Source organism: Glandiceps talaboti, chromosome 19, assembly GCF_964340395.1.
Source record: "Glandiceps talaboti chromosome 19, keGlaTala1.1, whole genome shotgun sequence".
In the NCBI taxonomy this organism is placed as follows: domain Eukaryota; kingdom Metazoa; phylum Hemichordata; class Enteropneusta; family Spengelidae; genus Glandiceps; species Glandiceps talaboti.
Window position 1 is genome coordinate 15,308,118 of NC_135567.1, and position 12,585 is coordinate 15,320,702.

Consider the following 12,585-nt stretch of genomic DNA (forward strand, 5'->3'; position numbering starts at 1 on the left):
ATCTTGTTTTCCTTGTCTATGGGCTAAATATAACATGTTTTGACAAGAATTTCCTACCTGTGAGCAAATAACACAGATTATAGCAACTAGTATTGAGATTGATACATTTGTAGCAGCAGGATTCGTATAATATCGTCCTAAGAAAACAGTCTATGGTCTGAAAACCTATTACCCACCCGGACCCTTTTTCCAATATTGGCTGCATTGGTCAAATCACAAACAAAGAAATCTGTGGTCAAATATATGTGTCAACTTAGACACAAGTACCTTGGGAGATTTTTTTTTGTCTCATAATCTTGAAATATTTTGAATTTATTATTTCAAATTTTGTAAAGGAAAATGTGGTCGACATTTTTTTAGTATTTTTCCTAGTTACTAATAGTCTCTAAAGTATGGGCCTAGGGTTCATCTGATTGTTTGAAATCACTCACTCAGGTCACTATTTCACTCAAATGAACACTTATGTGTTACAACTGCTGACATCAGACCATGGACAAAGGGAACTTGTTACAAACAGGGAAAGTAAACAAATGAATTGGATTAATAACACTTGGCACAGCATGTTGGAAGTACAGAGACTTGTATTACATTTCATGGTTTGATAAAAACAGCTGTATGGCCTCTTTATGTGTACATGAGCACTCACTCACGCACTCATGTTTTCACATGTAAGAAAGAACACTACTGTGTTATTAGATTTTTTCAATTTAAGATTGAGAAAAGTCCAAAGACGTGAGCAAATCCAGTGTCAATTGATTTGTCACCATTTCCACTTCGGCTCAAATACATGAGTTGTTGTTGTTGTTGTTGTTGTTGTTGTTGTTGTTGTTGTTGTTGTTGTTGCTGTTGTTGTTTTTGTTTTTGTTGTTGTTGTTGTCAACTGATTTGTCACCATTTCCACTTCGGCTCAAATTTGTGTTGTTGTTTTTGTTGTTGTTGTTGTTGTTGTTGTTGTTGTTGTTGTTGTTTTAATTAGTATTCTTGTAGTTTTAAGAAGTCATAATCCGTCACGCGAGATCGTATGAGATCACGCGTGACACTCCATAGCAACCATATAAGGTAATTGTAGGAATGTCAAGCTGAAATGTCAAAGTGCTAGCAACGGTATCTTTCTCGTACCTCAGTGCCAGAGCAGAGTCAGTGCGTTCACTTTACACTGCAACATCAGCTGAAGTATGGAAATCACTGAATGGAATCTTAATCACCCTACGTGACATGTAGGATCTATAACTATGTCTCAATCAAGTAGGGAATTTCACTAATATTCCGTTGACATTATTGCATTCCAAATCAAATCGTGTATTGCTTGTCTGTGGGCTGTAACGTTCTATTCTTTTCTTTTCAAATTGAGAAGTCGTAGAATAAATCGGGTCACTCCGTCCGCACCCAGGTCAAACACATTAGCTAGAAAATATGTAGCCATTGTCTATATTTAGTCCTGATGTATGACTTGGTCGGGAATTTACGTTGAGTTGTGTTTTATTTCCGCCTCTTCGTATACCGACAGTGCACCAGCTTCGAGTCAAGCGTTAAGTCGCGATCAGGCCATCATCGGTACCACCTTTGCGGTGCGACAGGTACACGTGCCAAACTGTGCCGCCACCATGTTTCCGTCACCGCTGAGTTGTATGTTAACGGCGATTGTTGCTGTGAGTTTCTGTACCAACGTAAGATCGGAGAGTCAATGCTGGACTGATGTTGACGCCGGTGGTATGTTTAATTTCACCTGTTCTATTCCAGACACAAACAAAATTGTATCGCTCAGAACCAAAGATTCATTGATGGACTTAATTGGACAGTTTGACGAATTATTTGAAAATAATACGGTGCCTAAACTTGTCAGGATCGTACCAATTTTGCCGATGCCTACGGACGAGTTCTCTGTGTGGATCTGGGTGTACGACTGGGATGGTCGGATGATGCTGACCGACAAGTGGACGCCATATCAAATAACGCAACGCAAAGTAAAAACTTTGATGGTACATTTCGTCGATGATAACGACTCCCAGTCTAACGGCGGTGAGACGCAACCTCTGACAAAATACTGTAAATATAATCTCAGTTTACAATTCATGAAACTGCTGACAGAAACAGCGTCTTCAAGTAAAGATCGGGGAAATTCGTTATGTCTGAGATTCCCGCCAGAATCGGAACACCCAAGCAATGTCTCTTGCTGTGAATATTCAAAACGAGACTTTTTCATGACGTCACCCCTTTCCATCCTAACATACTCTCAGTGTTTTGTTGCCTTACCTGGCCCATATTTCGATGTCTATTACTTAATATCTATCGTTTTTGTCATGTGTGTTTTATACATGGGCTGGCCTTGCTACAAACGGTTTAAAGCTGTAAAACTGAAACTGGTTAAAATGGCGGACGATGAAAACACACTCCTTAGCATTCACCCGAAAGATCTATTACGCGACGGCAACGATTTTCCTATTTATGTTACCAATTTATCAGAATACTTCAATACGTGGGGCAAATTTTTCTCTCGCATAATTAGATTAATATTATTTTTATTCCCTACGATCTTTTGGGTTATATTTTTAGTGTGTATAATATTGTCGAAAAGGGGTGATATTTGGAGCTCAGAATCACTCTACGACAAAGCGCCACCAACGTCAATGTTTGTCCAGTTAACATTAACTTTAGTGGAGGCACGTGCGATAGTTGTTATCTGGCTCACACAGTTTACTGTCGTCATCTTTCTCATCGAATATGTGATAAATAACGACACTGTCTACACCTCGAAGAAAAACATCGCGTTCTATATCACCGTCGTAATATTACTGATGGTTCCGTTGCTCGTTTGTGCGTGCGCTGGTGTTTTGTTCCCGATACTCTTTATCGAAGTTGTTGAATACGTCGACGTCCGTATCACACCGTATCTGGCGATCATTGGCGTTGTAACTCTACTGTACATTACGTACGTGTATAACGACTTCGTCAACTCTTACCTGAAACTGAAACATGTGGTTTTTGAAGTCATCGGAGATATTGCAGATCTCAAAACTGCCACATTCGTAAAATCTATACCAATCAATGAATATACGGCTGACCCACGTCGTCACAAGGTGATGTACTTCAAAGCAATTGAATATGATGATTCATATGGCAAATATAATTGCATCTCAAAAGAGTTGTTCGTATACCTGTGTGATGAGATCCAACCAGTCGGCAAGAAGGTAGTACTAACATGTTTCAAGATAGCACTACATTCCATTCCAGTTATACTATACGCTGTATTCGTGTACAAGTACGAGTACTCCGAACTTACAGTGTTCGCTACTTCGTTGGTTGCCTTCGCAAATATCGTCCCTCGCATCGCTGCCTTCCAACCTATTCAGCCGAATGGAATCAACCCAACAGAGGATCGGTACAAAGACGAAGTAAGAAGTAAACTAGTAATAGCTATGGAAAAATTGAAAAAAATTAATTCGACCAGAGGTTTGCTTGCTGCGATTAGACACTCTATAAGGCATCAATGTGATTATATATACAATTGTTACAGTGGATATCAGGTTCATGTTGATTTAGCGGACTGAGAACATTTACGTCCGACTTATAGTACTATGACTTTGGAACATTGTGACCCAAAACAGGCTCGTGTATTGTGTTCCAAACAGACCACAGGGGGCAGCGAGCATGTAACTGATCGATCGATCGATCGATCGATCGGTTGATTTATTGATTGATTGATTTATTATTTGGGTGAATGATTGATCGATTGAATGATCAATTTTTGTGGTGCAATATAACTTATTTTGTGTACATGTGATATTGATCAATTCACTCATTGAGTTTTAGAACTATCTCTTTTTCTTTCCCTGGTTACTTTGCTCTCAGCTATATCTCAGACCACTAGCAGTCTGAGGCTGTATGTAATTCTCTCTTTTCTTTATAGAGATCACGTACATTAACAGTTTGCTTTATCTCTCATCTGCTGCGAGATTATCACACAGGACAAACATGCATAAACTAGTAAGAAAGAGAAGTTTTAAAACTCAATGAGTGAATTGATCAATATCACACACAAAATAAGTTATATTGCACCAAAAAAATTGATCATTCAATCGATCAATCATTCAACCAAATAATAAATCAATAAATCAACCGATCGATCGATCAATCGCGAAGTCTCGCAAGAAAAAGTAGGTGCGAAAACTGACATCAACTTAAAAAGACAATATAAAACTATTCTTCCAATCTGTAATGGCTGTACTACATCTGATAGGAAGAAATTAACAACATAGAGACCATATCGAAAACAATGGAAAACCTGAACTAGACACGAAAAAAAGATATATAAATGTTATATTTAATGAGTGATTTGTATTAATCCACTGGCTGTCTTCTGAAATCTTTATCCCTCATATTTGAAAGAACTTTTAACCAGCAATTTTAAAATCATTTGTGCCCTTTCTGCTGTGACATTTTATTTTACAATGCGCTGAGATGTAGTGTGGCATGTTTAAATAATAATAAAGAAAAATTAAATTAAATTTAAAAAAAATCTACCTACCCAATATATTTTGATTTTCAATTACAGTACATATAATCCTTTAAAATTCTGGTTTGACGAAAAATAAAAAATATTCTCAAATAAATGAAAACTTATTTCAATTAAAATAATGTAACCATAGAATAAAAGTACATAAACGGTTAAAATTAGTTTGTAAGTACGAAAAATATAAAATACTATAGCTAAAATAAAAAAATACTTTGGCCTGAACGGCTTCCCATACTACCCCACCTATTTTAAAATTCGATGTAATCGGAATCACTCATTTTTTTTGTTTACGCCTAAGCATATTATAATATATAATACATGTACCAATAAACTTGACACTAGAAGTAGTCTCCCAGACTCTCACCGCTGGGGACTCTTCTATGAGACCACCTAGGGGAAACCACGTTCCAACTACTTCGTGCCGGAAGTCACACAGTACATTTCATCCAAGTTATGAAAAATGGGCCTACAGGGCCTGTTTGGATTGTTGTAATTAAGATGTATCATTAACTTGATAGCCTGTCGTGAAGGTACCTAAATGGTTCAGCATGCAATGTTGGATATGAAGTATTCCCCAACATGCACTGCTCCCACAGATATATCCGGCAGGGTAGTTGGAATGTGGGTTCTCTCTTCTGGGAGCAGCTGGTCTCATAGAAGAGCCCCAGAAGTGGGAGTCTGGGTAACCGAGACTATACTAGAAGTTGTATTTTAATGTTCTGTAGGGCATTGTATAGCCAGTAAAACCAGTAATCAGTGAATTTTATGTAAATATTAACTGTGAGCACAATTACAGAAAACATGTTCAGTTTCAGAGAATTTAACACTATATGACTACTTCCTTTTGTTCACTTTTGTCAAAATACAGTAGAAATGATTTAGCCTTGGTGTTTCACTCATGTGAACAGACATTTTACACGCATTTAAACAACTTTTATATCGTGCAAATGAAACATTTATATAGATGCCACGCACATCAGGGAATGGAAGTGAATGTGATTGGGTAAAGAATCCTGCTGTGTGTGGTGTCTCTGTTATTGTTAGTGTGGAGTTGAAATATGTCTATCTTTGTGTAAAAAATCATGTACCATAAGTGAAACATCAGGCAAACATCATTTCTACTGTAGGTTTTTTCTTCTGATAATTGATACCTATTTTATATTACTCAGTTCTTATTTGTAATTGTTGATTAAGATCACCATGCAGAACTAATTTGATTACCTGTTTTTACTTGTGATTAAACAGATTGTACTAACCCAGATTATTTACAAATCACTTCATGTATGTATGTATGTGTGTATGTATGTGTGTATGTATGTATGTATGTATGTATGTATGTATGTGTGTGTATGTATGTATGTATGTATGTATGTATGTATGTGTGTATGTATGTATGTATGTATGTATGTATGTTATGTATGTGTGTATGTATGTGTGTGTATATGTATGCATGGGTGCGTGCGTGCGTGCGTATGTATGTATGTATATATGTATGTATGTATGTATGTATCTATGTATGTATCTATATATCTATGTATCTGTGTACAATAATATGCCTTTACTTAGAGGTTGGTATGGTTTTTTTTTCATTTGGCGACTCCAAACACACTTGATCCAAGTTGTTCGGGTTTTTTTTTCAATAAAACACAGTAATATTGTTAGGTTGTTACAAATCTAAAAATACCAATTTCGCATTCATATAGTAACTTGAAAGAGAGTGGTATTGGTTAAACTGTCTATCATCGGAATATCTTTGATCAAAATATAATTGCGTAGAAAATACTGACACTCCCCCAAACACGTTCATGAAAAATGGTAACCCGCTCCCCATAACACCCCCACCCGGTCCCTCAAAATAATCAAGATATCGTAACCTTTACATGGGCACTCAAATTCAGATGGGAAACTTGAAGAATCATTGTGACTGTAAATACAACCAAGTATAAGCACTTACTTGGGGGGTTGCGTTGGGTAACTTTTAGCCAGGGGTGCCACCCATTAGTGCCACCATGGTTCCAAGCATCAACCTATTGTTAAGGATGTTTTTCTGTGCCCCAAAATTAATAAGTATACTCCTACCGCTGGGGGTGCTGTACAGATTTTTACCAGAGAACGCGATGACCTACCTTACTCATAGACATTTGGCGACACGGACATCATGTCACTGTGGAAGCGATTTCTTTGACTTATAATATGACGTCTACTAGTACCCAAATAAGGCCAGGCAGTAAGTGTTTTATAACATATCATATTCTCAGGCACCTTTTCATTCCAAACACAAAGCAAAACCCTGATAACACGTCCATGGTATGCAAATATTGACCTAAGGAAAATAGAACACAACTAGCTAGTCCCCCTATATGCAAATTGAGGTCATTATAGGTCAATAGTCCATACCACGTGATACGATCTAAGCCAGTCACTAAATGCTATATGAACAAGATGTGTTAAAATCACAACCAAATAATGTAGAGAACGTCCATGCAACTGTACACTGGTACAGTACATTCAAAGTCACTATTGTACACACGAGCACTCAGGAATAACACAAAAGACCAAGATGGTAACTTCATTTCAACCCAACTCCTTCTGGCCTTTATTATCAAACTCTTATTCTATCAAAAATGTTTACATCTCGTGATTTTCTATTATTTAAATCATATCATATTGTCTTCTATGTGATTGGATGCATTCAAATAAACGATGACGTCATCAGGCTGTTTATGATAATTAACTTCAAAATGAGATCATCAACCAAAGGCACGTGACAAGGCAGTGGGATTATTTTTATACTCAACTGATCACAATATGTCAATACCTAGTTTTTTCATCAGTCAACCCATCAGAGCCACTAGTTGTCTGGTAGCTCAAACTTAGAAGAGAATTTTATAATATGTTTTAGACAAGTTGACGACATTTCCGAAATAATTAATATTGAAATAATGATATGTGACATTTGCCCCTCTGTCAGGAGAAGTTGCCTAAAGGAACTAATTTAGAAATGAAAATGGAAGGCAATGACATAATGTGTATGACGAAACCAAATTTTCTTTCTCCCAGCATGCAACAAACCTAAGAAATAAAAAAATAACGTCCATTTGAGTGTAGATGACATGTATAAATGACTTAGAATTAATATTCTAAAAATAGTTACTGTTATACATAAAAACAAACTAAATTGACAAAGCATACAGAAGGTGGCAGGGCAAGGGGAACACCACTCCAAGAAATAAAGATATTTCTTAAGTTTGGATTCTGGAGAGTGATTTTATGCTTTTCACTTCACACAATTTCCGTTTCCTTTGAGAAACACCAATTTAAACTTTTTCACCTGTAGTGTTTTTTCAGTGGTGCACCATGTCTGATGGGCATTAGCATTTATTAAATAGATGCACGTTACTTCGCATAGAGGGTCATGAATATTAATTGTGTATTAATTAATTAATTAATGGAATGGTCATTTTGTGGTAACCTTTCATAGTGCTGGCAGCAGAGTATAAAACACTTGGTCAATACCACAGTTGTCATAACAACCAAAGCATTGCGGTTGATTCTTGGCATTCTTTTTATTATTAATCTTTTTTATAGCTATTTTCAGTTTACGCTTTACTTCCTCTCTGAATCTTTTCTCTGTTCGGTTGATTCCATTTGGCTGAATAGGTTGGAAGGCAGCGAGGCGAGGGACGACATTAGCGAAGGCAACCAACGAAGTAGCGAACACTGTAAGTTCCGAGTACTCGTACTTGTACACGAATACAGCGTATAGTATAACTGGAATGGAATGCAGTGCAATCTTGAAAAGTGTTAGTAGTACCTTCTTGCCGACTGGTTGAATCTCATCACACAGGTATACAAACAACTCTTTTGAGATGCAATTATATTGGCCATATGAATCATCATATACAATTGCTTTGAAGTACATTCCATCAAAGTCAAGAATTTCTTCCGTGGCCGTAATGTCATCATGTTGATGGTCTGCTCCAGCCGTATGGTTGGTTATTGTCAATTCTACCCAATCAGTGGTCTGAGTTCCTACAGATGTTGCATTATGGGTACGGTCGATATCTTCAATGACTTCAAAAGCCACATGTTTCAATTTCAAGTAATAGTTGACAAAATCGTAATACATGTACGCAATGTAAAGTACAGTCACAATGCCAATAATAGCCACATAGGGTGAGATGTTAATAAACTGGACAACTTCAATCGAAAGTAACGGAAAGAGAACACCGACGCAGTAAACTACCACAAGTAAGGGAACCATCATGGTTATCACGCCAGCAATGTGTAACAAAAGTTTCTTCTTTGAGGTGTAGACAGTAGCATTATTTATGACATATTCGACGTAATATATAACAACTGCAAACTTTATAAGCCAGATAACAACAATAGCACGGGTGTCCAGTAACATGGACAGGTGTACCATTGACGTGGGTGGTTCTTCGTCGAAGAATGATTCCGGATTCCAAATGTTGCTTTTTCCAGAATAACTCGTCTTTGACAATATGATGTATACTGCAAATATAATCCAATAAAGAGTCGGAAATGCTACAAATATTAATCCAATCATGGTATGACAACATTTGCCACGCGATTTGAGATATTCGGATATATTTGTGACGTAGACTGGAAAATCATCACCATCGCATATTAAGTCTTTTGGTTGTTTATCAATTGCGTTGTTGTTGATTGTGACCTTTCGGTTCAGTTTTCTAAATTGTTTCCAGCAATGATAAATCATATATACTATCATTGTAACAAAAACGACAGTAAATATATACACGTGAGCATCGTATAATCGGTGATGAACATCATGAAAACACTTAAGATTGTTTTCAGATGAAGTAAAATAGAACTTTGAAAGGTTACAGCAAGACACTTTACTTGTCTGTCTTGAAGGGAAGCGAAGACATACGGAGTTAAACTGATCCTTATTTGGTACCACTGTTGCTGCCAACATTTGCATGAATTGCAAACTAAGTTTGATTTGACAATCTTGTGTAAGTGGTTGCATCTCACTGCTGTTAGATTGAGAGTTGTTTACGTTGACGAAGTGTATCATCAATGTTTTCGTTTTCCGTTTCACGATTTGATAAGACGTCCAATTGTCTGTCATTATCATTTGACCATTCGAGTCATGGACCCAAATCCACACGGGAAACTCGCCAGTAGGCATCGGTAAAATTGGCAAGATTCTGACCACTTCAGGCATGTTGTCGGCTTGAAATAATTCGTCGAAATTTCCAATTACATCCACCAATGAATCGTTGGTACTGAGCGATACAGTACCATTGGTGTCTGGAATAGGACAGGTAAACTTAAAGGTACTTCTAACGTCAATATCAGTCCAGCACAGACTCTCAGATCTTACATTTGTACAGACACTCACAGCGACAATCGCAGTAAGAAGGATTGACATCTTCATTGTCGAAAAGTTGTCCGGTATACGGGAAATATTGACCGTTTTAAAGTCGGAACGCTAATCAAAGCGTGAGTATTGTAATGTTTGCTTGTGGTTATTGTACAGCTTAATATATAGGGTAAGGAAGGAACCAAAATTTAAAAAATAAAGTTAGTCATGTATTAACTAAAAATAAAACTCTTGAGTACTTTTTTTACGACAGTGGTACTTAGTATCAATAAAAAGAGAGATCACTTGGTTAGGCCTAGCGTTGTGTGGCATTTATTGCATATTGGAATGACATAGGTGATGACCCAGCCTGTAAGTGTCACGTGATTTGTGACTGTTCATCGTCACCGTGTAAATAAAGTCGCAATAATAACAGTATAATACTACTGGAGCGAAATTATAATGCACCTGTTCTCCAAAGAGCTCCAGGTGCAGACACAGAACTTCTAACAAAATGCGAGGATATAGAGAACAAATTGAAAACATGGAAGGATGTAGAGAGGGGTATGTGAGTGAGTGAGTGAGTGAGTGAGTGAGTGAGTGAGTGAGTGAGTGAGTGAGTGAGTGAGTGAGTGAGTGAGTGAGTGAGAGAGAGAGAGTTATGATTCAAATAGGTAAGTTTTAAGGGTGGAGCGGAAGGAAGACTTAGAGTGAGAGTGACGATACAGAACAATATAACAACTGATGATAGTTTATGACGTCATGGATTCTTAATAGGGAGTGAACGTGCCGCGAAACTATTTATGGGTTCACCATGCGTAAATTTTGAATACGTAATCTAGCCAAAGCGAAAATAGAAGTTATAAACTATGATCACACGTGTAACAAAATCTCAACATCAAAACTAAATAAGATATCGTAAAGTAAAACATTGTGTATTTCCGATAACTCAACCGACCCTACTTTAAGCCACCAACCCTAAATATTTTTTTATATATTCAAAACAAAAAAGATAAGAAATTCTATCTTCTTCACCTTCATGTACATCTGTTTTCTTTCCCCAGTCATGTCGGAACATATTTCATCAAACTATTACAGTAGGGGTATTCTGATTGACATTTCAGAGAGTGTGGGGGTCGAAGCAATTTTAAAAAATAAATAAAAACAATTAAAAAGATGAAATAAAATAAAATAAATCCTACCCTATTCTCTGAGGCCATGTTATCGAAACTAAACAATTTTTTTTTCACCGCAAAGTAATATTATCGGATTCACCTAAATCAATAAACCATTTCCGTTATTAGGCCTAGAAAAAATTGTTTGGTCCCGGAAACCCTACCCCAACCATTTCTTCTCGCCAACCCTACACCTTATTATTATTCCAGAAAAAAATAATAAAGTCGCGAAAATTGTGAAGTCTCGCTAGAAATAGTGGATGCGGAAACTTAAAAAGACAATATAAAACTATTCTTCTAATCTCTAATGGTGGTATATATTATTAGAGGAAACCAATAATACAGAGACCATATTGAAAACAACGGAAAACACAGCTACCTTAACTAGACACTCATATATATATATATATATATATATATATATATATATATATATATATATATATATATATATATATATATATATATATATATATATAAAGTCTACCTATCTCCACCTATTTTAAAATTCACCGTTCTCGAAACCACATAATTTGATTTTGTTAAGCCCTATGATGGGTGATGGAAGAGATTCACTTATATCAACAGACTTTTCAGTTATTGGGATAGGAGGGTGTGGGTGCCGGGTAGGGGTAGGCGTAGGTGGGCCTAAGGCCAGTAGAAATATGTTGATAAATTGTCAAGTGAATATCTCATATTCTCATCGAACTAAAAACTAGTAGTTTAAATCATTAGTATAATGTTTATAAACGACCACAAAAACAACAGAACATCAAACATCAGATTTTTGATATAATGAACTTGAACCAAGACCCATCAAAAATTATATAACTGGTTAAAAAGAGAGCTAAACTATAAATAAATGTCTAACCTTTAACTTATCACAACTTCATGTCAATATTAACGTTACTGGGGCTTAGTAATGGTAGCTCTTCTTGTACACTACCAGATGTGTCTTCAGGTGAATCCGTAAGGTTTTCCTTCTTCTTAATTTTAGCTTCCAGTTTACGTTTTACTACCTCCCTGAATCTTTTCTCTGTTGGGTTGGTTCCATTCGGCTGAATAGGTTGGAAGGCAGCAAGGCGAGGGACGATATTAGCGAAGGCAACCAAAGAAGTAGCGAACACTGTAAGTTCGGAGTACTCGTACTTGTACACGAATATAGCGTATAGTATAACCGGAATGGAATGTAGTGCTAGCTTGAAAAGTGTTAGTAGTACCTTTTCTTCGACTGGTTGAATCTCATCACACAGGTATACGAACAACTCTTTTGAGATGCCATTATATGTGCCACCCGAATCATCATATTTAAATTCTTTCAAGTACATTACATTATCCTGGTGGTCTGCTGCAGCAGTAATATTTTCATTGTTAGTTACCGATTCTTCCCCATTGCTCTGATCTTCTACAGGTGTTGCAGGTGTGAGACCTTCCCCATTGCTCTGATCTTCTACAGGTGTTGCAGGTGTGAGACCTTCCCCATTGCTCTGATCTTCTACAGGTGTTGCAGGTGTGAGACCTTCCCCATTGCTCTGATGTTCTACAGA